Source organism: Sciurus vulgaris (assembly GCF_902686455.1).
Source record: "Sciurus vulgaris genome assembly, chromosome: 7".
NCBI classification, from domain to species: domain Eukaryota; kingdom Metazoa; phylum Chordata; class Mammalia; order Rodentia; family Sciuridae; genus Sciurus; species Sciurus vulgaris.
Window position 1 is genome coordinate 26,754,380 of NC_136467.1, and position 16,676 is coordinate 26,771,055.

General features: G+C 38.3%; 1 long non-coding RNA gene across 7 annotated transcripts in view; it reads left to right on the forward strand.

The window, feature by feature from the left end:
• The window catches only part of LOC306666147, a 58,855-nt gene that overhangs the window by 23,350 nt on the left and 18,829 nt on the right, over nucleotides 1-16,676 (forward strand). For 3 of the 7 annotated variants that reach the window (XR_013765209.1, XR_013765212.1, XR_013765213.1), the window contains one exon: nucleotides 1,950-5,325. The exons of 1 other annotated variant lie outside the window; for it this stretch is intronic. This is a non-coding gene — a long non-coding RNA (uncharacterized lncRNA). Of the gene's footprint in view, nucleotides 1-1,949; nucleotides 5,326-16,676 lie in introns of those variants that run through there. 3 more of the 7 variants (XR_013765210.1, XR_013765211.1, XR_013765207.1) reach the window with 3 other exon arrangements.

A 16,676-nucleotide genomic window follows, 5' to 3' on the forward strand; every position in this document is an offset into this window, starting at 1 on the left:
CCCTTGCTTGGTGTTACTTTTAGCTATTCAGCGTCCTATTGATGAAACTGTTTCTCTACTTTAAAAGGACAAATACAGCTGGAAGACTTGACTTAAAGCAGTTTAGCAATAATGCTACCTTACATTGTACCAAAATAAAACAAGTATAAACCTACACAGAAGGGAAAAATTTCTTAAAGGGTGAGATAATATTTTTAGCTTCACAGCAGAGAGTCTTTGTTGTGACATCTCAGTGGTGTATGGCAGTGCCAATGGAGTCACAGACGAGATAAATAGATGAACGTGGCTGTGTTCCAATAACATATATGGACAATGAAATTTGAATCTCATAATTTTCACATGTTACAAAATATTCTTTTAGGCAGGGTCAGGTGAGAGATTGAACCCAGGCCCTCGCATATGCTGAGAATGTCCTCTGTCACTGTGCTGTACCCTCAGCCCTTTATTATTCTTTTGATTTTCCCCTAATTATTTAAAAGTGTAAAAACCTTTCTTTGTTTGTAGGTTATATAAACATAGGCAGCAGACTGAGCACAGTGGTGCATGCCTGTAATCCCAGCAACTTGGGAGGCTGAGGCAGGAGGATTAGGAATTTGAAGCCAGACTTAGCAATTTAGCAAGGCCCTAAGCAGTTTAGTGAGAATCCTGTCTCAAAATTAAAAAACAAAAAGGACTGGGATATGGCTCAGTAGTAAAGCACCTCTGCGTCCAATCCCTAGCACCAAAACCAAAAGGAACAAACAACAACAAAGGCAGCTGGACAAGTTTGGCCCATGGGCCAACATCTGCCAGCTCTTGCTATAGGATATGCTTGCTGGTCCTCGTCCACCCCAAATCACCCCTTGTTTTGCTATTATGACCCTACTTTTTCTTCCAGAAGTCTTCCACCACACTGCTCCTTTTCAAAATGTCAGGCTGTATGATCACAGTGCTGCAGGAGCAAGGGACTCCTGGCAATGGTAATTGGTTTCATTGCTTTTTCTCTTTCCACGGGAATTTGTCGCAATAAGGAAGATGTGAGTCTGGAGATGCTAAAGGCTACCACATGAATCTCTCCAGTGAAGCTGACACAGCAGAAGGCAGAGCCAAGAAACTAAGGGAAACTGAATTTTGATTACATTTTTAGAGCTCCTAGATCAAGATGTTCATAACACTAAAAAACCCTGAGGCTTTTCCACTACGTGAACAAATAATTTTTCTTAGCCAGGCATGGTGGCATGCACCTAGCCCATCTTCTCAGGAGCTGAGGCAGAAGGACTGTTTGAGCCCAGGAATTCAAGGCCAACATGGGCAACATAGTTAGACCCTTATAAATATATAAGCAAGACCCTTATGAATATGTATACCTAATTATATATTTATTTATTTATAAGGGTCTTATATATATGTAAAATTATACACAATTTTAATATATAATTATATGTATATATAAACAAATCATTTTAATGTATAATTATATATATAATTTTTCTTTCCCATTGAAGTTAGTTTGAGTTGGGTTCTCTCTCACAATAGGCTACTCACTGGGGCAATACCTCTAACCACTTAAATTTTTTATAATTATTATTATTATTATTATTGTTTGCTACTAGGAATTGTACCCAGGGGCACTTTATCACTGAACCACATCCTCAGCCCTTTTTATTTCTTTATTTTGAGGCAGGGTCTCACTAAGTTGCTTAGGGCCTTGCTAAGTTGCTGAGGCTGGCTTTGAACTCTCAATCCTCCTGCCTTAGCCTCCCAAGACCCTGGAATTACAGATATGTGCCATTGCACCCAGCCACCTAAATTTATTATACCTGTAAAAGAAAACAAAATTTAAATTTTGGTTCTAACACAACTAAAAATCTGAAAAATTCAAAACAATATTATTATGGGTAATGGCTTACTGAAACTAGATTTCTTCTCGCAGTGTGCATGTGACTAATATGTCATGAGTTATTTTTGAGTTCTGCTTGCTTTGTGTCCCACACATCAGGTGTGTGCCAGGTAAGGAATCATTTCCACATCATTTCTGTTGGTTTAAACTGTTGCAAAACTTTCATTCAAAGAACTCAGCCTTCTCTTAATATGCATGTGTAATTTGCATAATAAGTGTGCTTCTGTATTTTCCTCAGTAGCTGAACCAAAGAAGGACATCATTGGCTTGCTTTTCAAGTTATACTGATATTAAATTAAGGCCTCATTTTATTCAGTTACTTAAGCCAAAGTCTTTGATCTAGGAAAACATGTTTCATTTATGAATGGAAAAAAAGAACCTTTGTATTTTTAACAGGAAAAGAATTCAAGTGTAATGATTGTTGTCAATTTGCCAGTGGGACATACCAACTCCCGGTAATTTAATAGACAAGCCTGTGATGGATTAGACTAGTTTTATTCATTCACAGCCTTGCTTCTATTGGCTTTCTACTGACTCCTACCTTTGTTCCATAATTCTTTATGTTGGCTTGGTTCATTACTTCTGTTAAAGATTTTAAACTAATTGCACAACTTGTTAGAGTCTGTCTACAGTTTCACAAAGTCCTTATAATATTACTAGCTGCGATATCATAAGCTGGACCTGTCAATATGAACAAACACATGCTGTTTGTTTTAATCGGAATGGTGTGTTTGTCACCATTGATTCCCTCAAATCCTGCATACAGATACCCAAAACACTGAGTTGCATTTATAAAGAAATTAAACATTTATTTTTTTTGCATATAGGTCGGCCGGTCAGGTGGGGTAGCTCTGCTTCAAAGCTCCAGGTCATCTTGGCTTAGCTCTAGACTTTCTGGACTTTTGGTGAAATGGAGGACTGTCGTGTATCTCACTGAAGGCACAGAGTGAAGGGACTTCAGCTGGCCAGCATATGCTCTCTTCATGGCAATCACAGGGGTATGAGCTGCTGAGCCAAAGGACAAAAGGACCTTTAAATCTCTTGTGCATGTCACGTTTTCCTGACTAGAGCAAATTACATGGTTCAACATCAATAGAGTGGAGGAATACACCACACCCACTTTAGTGGTTTGTAGGTGTATGTGTTATGGAGAGATGAGGGATGGAGAGAATTGTGGACCATCCAATCTAGTGCATATGGCTTTACTTTGTATGAACTCTGTGTCTGCTCCTTCACCCTCCCATCTCAATTTTATGGCTAATGTACCCTGTGGGAGTGAGAGGACTTTCTATAACAAGTTTGAATTTTAAAGGAAGAGAATAGCTTCCAGATTGTTTAATGGCCATAAATCTAGAAGCCCTTCTAATTGATTTTCTTTTCTTTCTTTCTTTTTTTATTGGTACCCGGGATTGAATCCAGGGGGGGCTTTATCACTGAGTCACGTTCCAGTCCTTTTGTTTTATTTTGAGATGGGGTCTTGCTAAGTTGCTGAGTCTGGCCTTGAACTCTCGATTCTCCTACTTCAGCCTCTTGAACCCCTGGGAATACAGGTGTGCGCCACCGAGCCTGGCTGATTTTCTATTTTGGCACAACCTCTGGCTTCTTTGTTTATTTATTTTAAGATAAAAATGAATGTTTTAAGATGTTATTAAGATTTTATTTCCCTTCAGTGCTGTGAATGGAACCTCAGAGCTTTGTACATCCTAAGCTAGCAATCTACTACTGAGATACACCCCCAGCCTAAATTTTGTGTTTTGATGCAGTGTACATGTGAGTGTATCACTTAATGCATGTGTAAATATACAATGTAACTACTAAGAGATAAGTGGTCCTATTACAGAGAGATTCAGAGGGCCTAAAATAGTTCTAAGCATAAAACAGATGCTCATTAAATATTTATTGATTGAAATACATTGTTTGCATATTTACCAATGATTATTACTCATAAGTAGATGATAATTTGAGCCTGAACAGACATTTTCTTTTTAATATAGTGAGGTATATATATAAGCAATATCCTCTGATTTCTTAATGTCTGCTAATCACACCAAAAAGGTATTTATAATGTCACACATAGAAAAGTGATAATTGCATTTGCTCTTTTCAGAACTAAGAAAAATTATTGGATGCCTTTTTTCTCTTTTGTTTTTTAAAAATCATTCGTTTATATATCTTTAATGTATGAGATAGCAGTTTCACTGTTAGCCAGGCCAGTCTCAGATTTCTGAGCTCAAGCCATCTTCATGCCTTAGTCTCCCAAGTAGCTGGGGCTATAGGTGTAGACCTTGCTGTTTACAATATTCTTCTTTTTTTTTTTTTTAATTGTTTCAGGCTACATTTTGATTCATTGAACACAAATGGGGTACATCATTTCGTTTCCATGGTTGTACACCATGTAGATTCATACCATTCATGTAATCATACATGCACATAGGGTAATGATGTCTGTCTCATTTCACCATTTTTCATACCCCCCCATTTCCTTCTACATAATCCAGAGTTCCTCCATTCTTCTCTCACTCCCCACACCCCCCCACCCTGATTATATCATTCTCCACTTATCAGGGAAAACATTTGGCCTTTGGTTTTTTGTGATTGGCTTATTTCACTTAGCATGATATTCTCCAATTCCATCCATTTATTTGCAAATGCCATAATAATATTCTTTTTATGGCTGAATAATATTCCATTGTGTATATATACCACAGTTTCTTTATCCATTCATCTGTTGAAGGGCATCAAGATTGGTTCCACAATCTAGCTATTGTGAACTGAGCTGCTATAAACATTGATGTGGCTGTGTTACTCTCATGTGCTAATTTTAAGTCCTTTGGATATAAACCGAAGAGTGGGATAACTGGGTCAAAAGGTGGATCCATTCCAAGTTTTCTGAGGATTCTCTACACTGCTTTCCAGAGTGGGTGCACCAATTTGAAACTCCACCAGCAATGACATTCCTCATAGAAATAGAGAAAGCAATCATGAACTTCATCTGGAAGAACAAGAGACCTTGAATTGCCAAAACAATCCTGAGTAGAAAAAATGAAGCAGGAGGTATCACAATAGCAGACCTTAAACTATCCTACAGAACAATAGTAACAAAAATGGCATGGTATTGGCACCAAAATAGACAGGCAGATCATTGGTACAGAATAGAAGACACAGAGACAAAACCACATTACAGTCACCTCATACTAGACAAAGGAGCCGAAAACACAATGGAGAAAAGATCGCCTGTTCAACAAATGGTGCTGTCAAAACTGGAAATCCATATGCAATTAAATGAAATTAAACCTCCATCTCTCACTCTGCACAAAACTCAACTCAAAATGGATCAAGGACTTAGGAATTAGACCAGAGAATAGAAGACAAAGTAGGCCTGAATCTTCATCATGTTGGCTTAGGATCAGACTTCCTCAACGAGATTCCCAAAGCACAAGAAATCAGAGCAAGAATCAATAAATGGGATGGACTCAAACTAAAAAGCTTTTTCTCAGCAAAGGATACATCAAGAATGTGAAGAGAGAGCCTACAGAGTGGGCTTTTCTACATGCACTTCAGATAGAGCACTTATCTCCAAAATTTTTAAAGAGCTTGCAAAACTTTACACCAAAAATACAAAGAACCCAATCAATAAATGGGCCAAGGAACTGGACAGACACATTACAAAAAGAAGACATACAGGAGATTAATAAATATATGAAAAAGTGTTCAATATCTCTAGTAATTAGAGAAATGGAAATTAAGACAACTCTAAGATTTCATCTTACTCTAGTTAGAATGGGTATTATCAAGAACAGAAACAATAGATGTTGGTGTGGATGTGGGGGAAAAGGCACACTTTTACATTGCTGGTGGAGCTACAATATTCTTTTGATGTGATTAGAGTCCTTGGAACATCTAAATGGACAGAAATATGTATCAATATAAACAAAATCTACAAATTTTCAAGATTATGTCACTGAAAAATACCATTGAAATTACTTTGAAATGACATTTAATATTAAATTATTTTGATATAAAAGTATCCTGATACATGAGAAAGCAAATGTAAAATGAATAGGTGCTTCTCAAAAGATTTCTTTTTGAAAAGGAGGTGAATTAATTCCTGAAGTTGATTTTATGAAAACTGAACACATTATAAAACAAAGAACTTAACTGAAAGACATTTTGCATGTTATCATAGCTCATCTATTTAGAGAAGACCAAGGTACTAAATGCCTTCTAGGGCTTTCTTCAATGATTCTGAAAGTTCAGGCTACTTCCTTTGCTTTCTTACAGAAAGCATTTATTATACGTTAAACATGCACTATTGTCTCACATTATAATCCATCTTGCCAGATATATTAATGACAATAAAAAAGGAAGGAAACTAATATTCATGAAGTGTCTATTAGATGCCTGGTAAGGTGCTAAAAGCAAAGTCTTTTTAAGATGAGAAATATTTCCATTTTAGAAAAAGAGAAAACTAGGCTCAGAAAGTTTGTGGCAGAGTTTTTTGACCTTGGAATTGTGTTCTTTCACATGAGCCAAAACCCAAGAAAATTGTCCATTGGATAGTATACTGACTGGCTGGTATGAACTCCTCTGTAAATAATTACAGTGTAGTAAAACAGAGCTTTATTTAGAGATAAACAACAACTAAGTACATATGTTTTGCAATAGACAAATCACAGTGGTCCAAGGTCCTACAGTGGGTATTCCCCAATGCCACATGAGAAGCCCCAAGGAAAGGATCAAATTCAGAGCCACTCTCTAAGCGCTTCCCAGACGTGGGCTGAGTTGATGTGTGGGCTTCTCCTGGCTAGAGTTGTTCCTGTGGTTATTCCCGCAGGGTTTGCAGCAGTGACCTTACCCTTGGCCTCAAAATCTACTTCATCTTCTGGTGGTGTTTTGTTTTTCTCATGCTTCTAGGCCTGCTTTCCTAGCCTAGTAGAACATCAAAACTTTTTTCTTTGATTTTTCTCTCTCTCTCTCTCTCTCTCTCTCTCTCTCTCTCTCTCTCTCTCTCTCTCTCTCTCTCTCTCTCTCTGTGTGTGTGAGAGAGAGAGAGAGAGAGAGAGAGAGAGAGAGCAAGTTACTTATATCAGAGATTGAACCCAGAGGTACTGTTGCCACTGAGCTCCATTCCCAGCCTTTTTAATAAAATTTTATTTTATTGGTACTGGGGATTGAACCCAAGGGTGCTTTACCATTGAGCTATATTCCCAACAATTTTTATTTTGAGGCAGGGTCGTTAAGTTGCTTAGGGCCTTGCTAAATTGTTGAGACTGGCCTTGAACTTCCAGTCCTCCTGCCTCAGCTTCCTGAGTCACTGCAGTTACAGGTGAGTGTCACCATACCTGGCACCAGCCCTTTTTATATTTTTATGGAACTGGGGTTCGAACCCAGGGTTTTGGGAATATGAGGCAAATGCTTTGCTGCTGAGCTACATCCCAGCCTTTCCTTTTTATTTTAAGATGAGATCTCCCTAAGTTGTCCAGGTTGCCCTTGAACTTGTGATCCTTCTGCCTTAGCCTCCCAAGTCGCTGAGATAAGTAGCCCCATGCCCTGCCCAATTAACACTTCCTGATTTATAAGAAAACTACCAAGTTTCTTCTAAACTAGGTGTAGGTAAGGTATCCCTTTTATCAGGGCTGGCGATATAACTCGGTTGGTAGAGTGCTTGTCTCATAATCACAAAGCCCTGGGTTCCCAGCACCACAAAGAAAGAACAAAATTGAAGAAAATTATTCCTTTTGTCAAAGATTTTCCCAAACAAAAGTCTTTCTCTGGCTGGGGTTGTGGTTTAGTGGTAAGGCACTTGCCTAGCATGTGTGGGGCACTGGGTTCAATTCTTAGCACCACATATAAATAAATGAATAAAATAAAGGTCTATCAACAACTAAAAAAATTTTTTAAAAAAGTCTTCCTCTGCATGATGAAGTATAAACGTTTAGTAAATGTTTGTTGACTTCACAATCCAATCTGCTTCTGATAGGTGTTTTTTTGTTTATTTTTGTTTTCAGTGCTGCAGATTGGGCCCAGGAACTCGCTCATGCTAGGCGAGTGCTTTACCACTGAGTTACTTCCCTAGCCCTGCAATCTGCTTCTAATCAATCTGTCCCTTTTTTATGTTTAACCTGTCCTTCTTATTTACAATCAATCTAAAGAGAACAACTATTTTATTGCCATAAAAATAACAAGAGCTCCAGATTAGAAAAAATTCAGCGCTAGGAGACTTCATATAAGAAAAGGATAAACATTCCCCTAGTTCTGAGGCAGTGGAAGGTGGAGCCAGCCTTGAAGCATGTGCTGGTGACAGGTCAGTCTAACATCATGCTCTGGGCAGGTGTTAGCGGGCACGTCCAAGATGTAAGGAACACAATTGTGGCTGTGATTCTGATAGAACAAGGCATCAGCACATTTTCTCCTGTCCTGAGTCATCTTCCCTCTCCCCTATGGGACTTTAAGAGGGTTTCTTTCTTCGTGGACCATGACTTCACTTTCAGCCCTGAGCTTATGAGGAAAGACACCTGGCCTTGCTTTGTGCCTAACGCAGAGATGTTCTTATGGTTCTACCTTGTCTAACCCCAGCTTGTAGAGTAGGAAGTGAATATCAGGCAGACCTGGCCAGAAGAGTAACAATGTGAACTCACTGGAAACAGCTCTCTGCCATATCTCTAGAGACCTTACAGTATGCCAAGGCAGTACAGCAATAGTGAATGGTTAGAGGTTTGGTGGTAAACAGACCTCCTAAGTGTTCCTAAGGCGGTTGCTCTAAGTATAGGAGGAAGAGTTGAGAGAGCCCCAGAAGCCTTCAACTAGTAGCAGAATTTGGGAAGATACCAGAGGATTATCTCATTATCCTAGGTCAGTTCTTGATACTCATTCCACAGGATACCTGGAGTCAGTGACTTTCTGTGCCACTTAGCTGCATGTGCATTCATGGGAGCATCACCTGGTAAGGTAGTAACCCTGCTTTAAGCACCAGGCAAGTGCCCCTATTTATGAAACAATTAAGTGATGGACTATACAAATAATAATAATCAATAAATCAATAATAAATGTAATATGGCAAGCATCTTGAGATGAGATCATTTTGGAATAGAGTGGACCCTAACTCAAGTGATGAATGTCCTTATAAGAGACAGACAAGAAGACACAGAGGGGAAAAGGTCATGTGAAGATGGAGGGCAACCAGAAGCCAAGGAGTGCCAAAGATTGCCAGCAGCCACCGTCAACTGGTGCAAAGGGTTGGGAGTATAGCTTAGTGGTCAAATGCCCCTGGGTTCAGGCCCCAGTCCTGGGGGAGGGGAGGAATGAACAATCAAAGAGTCAAATGAATAGTTCCAGACCACTCCACTGCCCTAATATACTAACCCAAGTTAAAATTTTATTTTATTTTATTTTATTTATTTATTTTTTTAGTCCTGGGAATTGAACCCAGTGGTACTTCCCCTCTGTGTTAACTCCAGCCCTTTTTAGTTTTTATTTCAAGACAGGGTCTCCCTAAGTTACTGAGGTTGGCCTCAAACTTGTGGTCTTGCCTCAACCTTCTGAGTCACTGGGATGACAGGTGTGTGCTACTGCCCCCAGTAACCCGAGTAAATTATAATGTGTTTGGGAAATGTTAGTTAATTTACGTGTTACTAAGTTATGTATTCGCATTTATAACTGGCACTAGGATATATCTTGAGCAAGTGCTTGTTTTATTTCTTCAAAACAGTGTAAACTTGTTGCAAATGAAATCTTACCCAAAACTGCACAGAAGTTCAAACTCACCTGTGGTGGCATGGGATGAGGTCAGACGAGCTGTAGTCTTTCAGGGACTTTTCTTTCTCTCTGGAGAAATGAATAAGCCCAGAGGAGCCCTGTGCCCTAAATTGTACATGTGATAACCAACCACTAACATAGTCCCAAGAGGGTGAAAACTTTGGCAGATCTGCAGAGGTTTTAAAGTAGATGTAGAGCCCTTTCAAAGCAGGTAGGCTTTGCCAAGAGCCCCAAACTTTCTTTTAGATATAATCAGCTTAATGTAGATAGTAGGGGTTTTTCTCCAGTTTAAGATCCAATTAACAAAAAAATAAATAAATAAAATAAAATAAAAATAAAAAGCAGATGTGTGATGTACCATGTAAAAAGGGCTGGGGAGTCTACGGCCATACCACCCTGAACGCGCCCGATCTCGTCTGATCTCGGAAAAGGGCTGGGGAGATAGCTCAGTCGGTAGAGTGCTTGCCTTGCAAGCACAAGGCCCTGGGTTCGATCCCCAGCACCACAAAAAAAAAATAAATAAATAAATAAAAAAGATCCAATTAAGTCACTTTGGTTATAAAGATTATAAATAAATTGGCCACAATGGCACACACCTATAATCCCAGCAACTTGAGAGGCTGAGGCAGGAGGATCACAAGTTTGAGGCCAGCCTCAGCACTTAGTGAGACCCTGTCTCAAAATAAGAATAAAAAGGTCTGGGGATATAGCTTAGTAGTAAAGTCCCCCTGGGTTCAATCCCTAGTACAAAAAAAAAAAAAAAAAAAAAAAAATTAACCCAGAACTTTCTCCAAAATCTACAGTGTCTCAGGGGTGAAGGGATAGGGAAGGGAGTAGTAGAGCTTGGAAAATTTCTATATTTGGTTGTAAGAGATGTACATATTAAAGTACCATCTACCCCACCCTACCTCTGGAATGAAAAACATTACATAATTGTTATACTGTGATATTTCAACTTAGTGAAGGATGTTTTTGAGTTTTTTGTTTTGTTTTGTTTTTTTGTTTTTTCCCAGAAACAGTTTTATTTAGGAGAGCAGATACACACTCTAGGGAGAATGTGGGCCATCTTGAGAGTCAGAAACCTCTTTTTAAGTTTTTAGGAAAAAACAGAAAAGACTAACTCTATTATATATCAATATCACCATTTCATTGATATTTCTTTTGAGATAATATATTTTTCCTCCATGAAAACAAAATATATTTAAATGATAGCTTCATGTTTTTGTTAGAACTGATTCTGGTAATAAGCACGGGAAGAACTATTCACATTTCACATCATGTAGTTCAGATTTCTCAGGCATTTCACGTGCAATTTGATAAAATATCTTTTATTAGGTGCTTTATAGTTTCTAGAAAAAGAAATTACTATTGTCAGAGAGCATTTTATTTTCCCCGATGTATTACGCATCTCAGTTGTAAATGTGTTTGCCTGCAAGCAGCTGAAGATCCAAGAAAAAGAGACTTATACAGGGTTTATCTGCTTCAAGCAACATGATATCTGGTGTCACACTTCCAGTGCTGAGATGGTGACATGACCATGTTTTTGTGTGGCTCTCATTTTCATGGTCAAAAGAGAATTTGAGGGACTGGGGATATAGCTCAATTGGCAGAGTACTTGCTTCACATGCACAGGCCCTGGGTTCAATCTCCAGCACCACAGTGACCCACACCTATATCTCAGCAACTCTGGAGGCCGAGGGAGGAGGATAGTAAGTTCAAGGCCAGTCTCAGCGACTGAGTGAGGCTCTAAGCAAATTAACGAGACCCTGTCTCAAAATAAAAAATAAAAAGAACTGGGTTTGTGGTTCAAATTGTAAAGCACTCCTGGTTCAATCCCTAGTAGCAAAAATAAAACAAAAGACTGGGATGCGGTTCAGTGCTAAAGCGCCCCTGGGTTCAATCTCCTCAATACCAATAAAATAAAATAAAAAGAAGATAGCTTTACTAAAGGCATCACCTTAGTGTTCTAAGTAGGAAGAAAAAGAAAGAAGGAAGTACTAAGTTACTAAGTGGAAAGGAAATTGCCAGTCCTGTCCTTAAAAGAGCTTTTCTGAAAACTTTTCTCAAGCCAAGACTTTTGTTAATACTTCCTTGGCCAGAACTGGTCTACAGCTATCCTGCTTCTAAGCAAGCATCTCACTTTCCAGCACATGTGTGAGTGGATGCGGCTGGTTAGAAAAGTGATAAAATGGCTGTTGAGGGCGCCAGCTTTTAATCTGTCACTACTGATGTGGGACTTCTACCGAGTCCTTGTCATGTGGAATTACTTTAAACAAACAAAAAGTTTTCAGTTCAGAAGTTCCAGTTTAAGAATGCAATGTCCTCACCACTTATTTCCTCTTTCAAATGATAGATTTGGGCTGTCTTGTCTCTAAATAGCTACTTATTGTAGCTTGTGTTTTGAGAGCAGCATATCTAAGATCAAATGACAAAATGAAGGGAAACATCTTGTGACCTTTTTGGTTTTGGTCATTTGGGATGTATTTCTTGCCAGGACAGACAGTACAGTATTTTGAAATATTCTGGTGTTTATTTGTTCAAGACCAAGACAGAACCACCATGAATATGACTATAGATATATAGACTATAATGAAAAAAGAGCCAAATAATGAGATTTATATTTTTGAAACTTAGGAAAATGTATTAAACTAAGATAATTTCAATCAAAGAACTGTATTATCTTTTTTTTCTGTATTGTCTTTAGAGAGAAAAATTTTATTAAGATATATGGGTAAAATTTCACATTGTAGTTCTTAAACTATACTAAAGACACCTGACCACTGTTGATCAAAAAAAATCCAACTCCAATATCAGATCCTACTATAATTCTAGTATCAGATTATTATAATTCAAAGCTCTAAAATATTTTTTATAATAAGAATAAAATACTCTCATAGAGAAACTTTGTAAATGATGAGAGAAGAGTCCTTCATGCATCCACTAATGTAATACTTAACATTTTGATGTATTTCTGTTTGTAAACAGAAAATACTGATGGACACTATTTATTGAGTACATATTCTATGTCAATAATTTTATGTATAACTTAATGATCTCAAAAACTCTAGGAAGCTGGGTGTGATGGTACATTCCCGTAATCCCAGTGGCTTGGGAGGCTGAGGCAGGAGGATCCCAAGTTCAAAGCCATCCTTAGCAGTTTAGTAAGGCCCTAAGCAACTTAGCAAGACCTTGTCTCAAAATAAAAAAAGAAAAAGTGATTGAGCACCCCTGGGTTCAATCCTCTTTACCAAAAACAAACAAACAAACGCTCTAGGAACTAGGTATAATTTTATTCCTTCCTTCCTTCCTTCGTACTGGGGATAAAACCCGGGGGGGGGGGGATGCTTTACCATTAAGCTGCATCCTCAGCTCTTTTTTAAAATTTTGAGACAGTGTCTCCCTAAATTGCCCAAGTTGGCATCCTGCCTCAGCCTCTTGAGTCACTGGGATTATAGGTGTGTGCCACAGCACCTGGCCTTATCCCCTTATTTACAGATGAAGATGGTTATGGTTAAATTACTTGCTCAAAGTCTCATGGTAAGAAGCACAGCTAGATGTGAACTCAAAAAATCTTCAAAACTTCCACATTCTCAGAAACTGATCAGGCAGTGTTGGGGATCTAGGAGGGTAAAGTATATGGTCTCAAATGTTTTCTAATAGTTCTTTGTTCTTGTATTATTCGATTCAAGATTCTGACAGTTCAGAAAGACTAACAACCCAGCTGCCCATAAGTAGACTACATCTGAGAGCCATATTGATTCTTACTCTTCCTGAGGGATAAAATGTTGTATCTCTTTAAATTTGGTGCACTCCTTGCTCCTCCCTCATGTTCAATGCATTTTTTGGCTTTAATTTCCATAGCATTTCCAATGTATCCCATCAAAGAACAATGACACCATAGTTTGTATGTTTGTGTTTTCCTTGTGCTGGGGATGGGAACCTAGGACTATGCCCATACTAGGTAAATGTTCTATCGTTGAGCTATATCCCCTATCTATCATCTATCTATCACCTATTTTTGTGATATTAGAGATTGAACTCAGGAGTGTTGTACCCCTGAGCTACATTCCCCAGACCTTCCTTTATATTTTGAGACGGAGTCTCACTTAGTGCCAAACCTGGCCTTTACCTTGCAATCCTCCTGCTTCAACTTCCAGAGTCACTGGGATTGTAGGTGTGTGCAACACCAAGCCCCCACACCCACCCCTTTCTTGGTACCACGAATTAAGCCCAGGGCGTTTAACCACTGAGCCACATCTCCAATCCTTTTTATGTTTTTATTTTGAGAAAGGGTCTTGCTAATTTGCTTAGGGTCTTGCTAAATTACTGAGGCTAACCTTGAAATTGCAATCCTCCTGTCTCAGCCTCCCAAGCCACTGGGATTACAGGTGTGTGCCACTGTGCTTGCTTATTATTATTATTATTTTTTTTCTTTTGAGATAGGGTCTTGCTAAATTGTTAGAAGCTGACTTGGAATTTTGTGATCCTCCTACCTCAGCCGCCTGAGTAGCTGGGATTATAGGCATCTATCACCATGACTAACACAATAGATTTTTTTTTCCTTAAAAACCAAATGGTCTTTCTGTGGGAAAAATAGGTTTCCAACAAGGAACCTATAGATGAACTTCTTAAAAACAATTGATTAGTTAGATCATCCATTAATAAAACTAATTACATCGTATGATCCTTGTGTTCTACGGTAATTGACCCTTTTTAAAAGTCTCTTAGTACCATTGGATCACTTTATTATTGAAAGTTATGCACATAGGTCCCTAATAACTTGCTAACTCAAATTGTGTATATTTAGCCATTACCATTTGGCAGGGACCTTACCTATTTTACATTATAGTCGATATACCATTTATGCTCAGTAAAAAAATTTATCCTCTTTCATTTATTTTAAAGAAGTTCTAGTTGTGCAAAAAATTCAAACAAAAAAATGAAGCGAAAGCCCCCTTAAACTGCTTCCAATCCCCATTCCCTCCCAGAGGAAACTCGGCGATCAGTTGGAAGGGTTGGGGACGTGACTCAGTGGTAGATTGCTTGCCTAGCAAGGCCCTGGATTCAATCTTCTACTCTGCAGTAAAAATTCAAAAAGAGCAAGACACGGTGTACATGCCTGTGATCCCAGCGACTCGAGAGGCTGAGGCAACAGGATTGCAAGTTCAAAGCCAGCCTCAGCAATTTTGTGAGACCCTAAGCAGTTTAGCAAGGCACCATCTCAAAAATGGAAAAAATAAAAGTGTGGGTGGTGCTGGGAATGTGGCTCAGTGGTTAAGCACCCCTGGATTCAATCCCTGGTACAAAAAATAGAAATAAAAAATAAGAAATAATAATAAAATTGAAAAAGAGTGAACTGGGGTTGTGGCTCAGTGGTAGTGTGCTCACCTAGCATGCCTGAGGCCCTGGGTTTGAGCCTCAGCACCACATAAAAGTAAAATAAAGGTATTGTGTCCACCTACAACTAAAAAATATATTTAAAAAAATTTGAAAAGAAAAAAGAAATGATCAGCTTGAGGTAGAGACTTCCAGTTCTTTTCTATACTGTTACCTATAGGTATATGTCCACATACAGAAATATAGATGGTTTTTGGTGTGTTTTATTTAAAAACTTAAACATGCTAATCAGTGTGATTTGCTTGTCTCACATAATATGTCTTGGAGTTCTTTCCACATCAGTACAGAAGGTCCATCTTATTTCTTTCAACTGCTGCCAGGTAGTACATGATGTGGATCTACAATGGATTACTTAACTAGTCCTATTTTGATGGCCAATTTAGTTGTTTGTACTAATGAAGCTACAGGGAGCATCTATATCCATTTCTCTTTCTACACATGTGCCAGCATTTATATAGGGTAGATATCTAGCAGTCAGTTTCTTGGGTTGAATATTTATACCTTAAAAACTTTAGGACACAATAAAAATGAACTCATAGCCAAGTACATATCAGTTTATGCCACAGATTCCTTGTGATCACACCAGAGCTTTGTAATCGGGTAGATCCAGCCCTTCAGCAGCCTTCTGCTTTTCCAGAATTGTTTTGGATATTCAGGTCCTTCACATTTTCATATGAATTTTGGAATCAACTTATCAATTATTACCAAAGTGCCTAATGGCTTCCTCCCCCTTAGGCAGATTTTTAAAAATTGAGATAAAAATTCACCATTTTAGCCATTCTAAAATATACAATGCAGTGAGTTTTAATGTATTCACAAGGTTGTACAAACATTGCCACAATTCAATTCTAGATATTTTCATCACCCCCCCCAAAAAAACTTGTATCCATTACCTCCCTACCAGTCTTTAGTAAACCAATTTCTACTTCTACAGATTTGACTTTTTTTTGGATGTTTTTTCTAAATGAAATCATAAATATGTGCTTTTTTGTTCATTTTTCTTTTTGGTGGGAGGCTGTGCTGGGGTTACACCTTACACATGCTAGGCACGCACTCTGCCACTGAGCTACATGCCTAGCTTGTGCCCTTTTGCATTTTCTTTCATTCAGCAGTGTCTTCATGGTTCATCCATGTTGTAGCTGGTATTACCAATTAGGATTTTGATGGAGAGTGCATTGAGTTCATAGATCAATTTGAGGAGAACTGCCATCTGAACAATGTTAATACTCTGACCTACAAACGAAGTATCCCTCCATCTGTTTAGGTCTTCTTCATCTTGTTTCAGCAGTATTGTAGAGTTTTTAGTGTAGAGGTCTTGCACATTTTTTTTCAGACTTATTTCAAAATATTTTTACAAATTTTTGATGCTACTATAAATTACATTTTTAAAAATTAGAAGCAGGGCATGGTGGCACAAGCCTGTAAACCCAGAAAGTTGGGAGGCAAGAGGATAGCAAATTTGAGCCCAGCCTTGGCAACTTAGTGAGACCCTGTCTCAAAAAAAAAAAAAAAAAAAAAAAAAAGGGACTGGCGATGTAGCTCAGAGGTAGAGTACCTGTGGGTTCAATCCCCAGTACCACATAAGTAAATAAATTATAATAGCCAATTGTTGCTAGTATACAGAAATATGGTTGATTTTTGTATA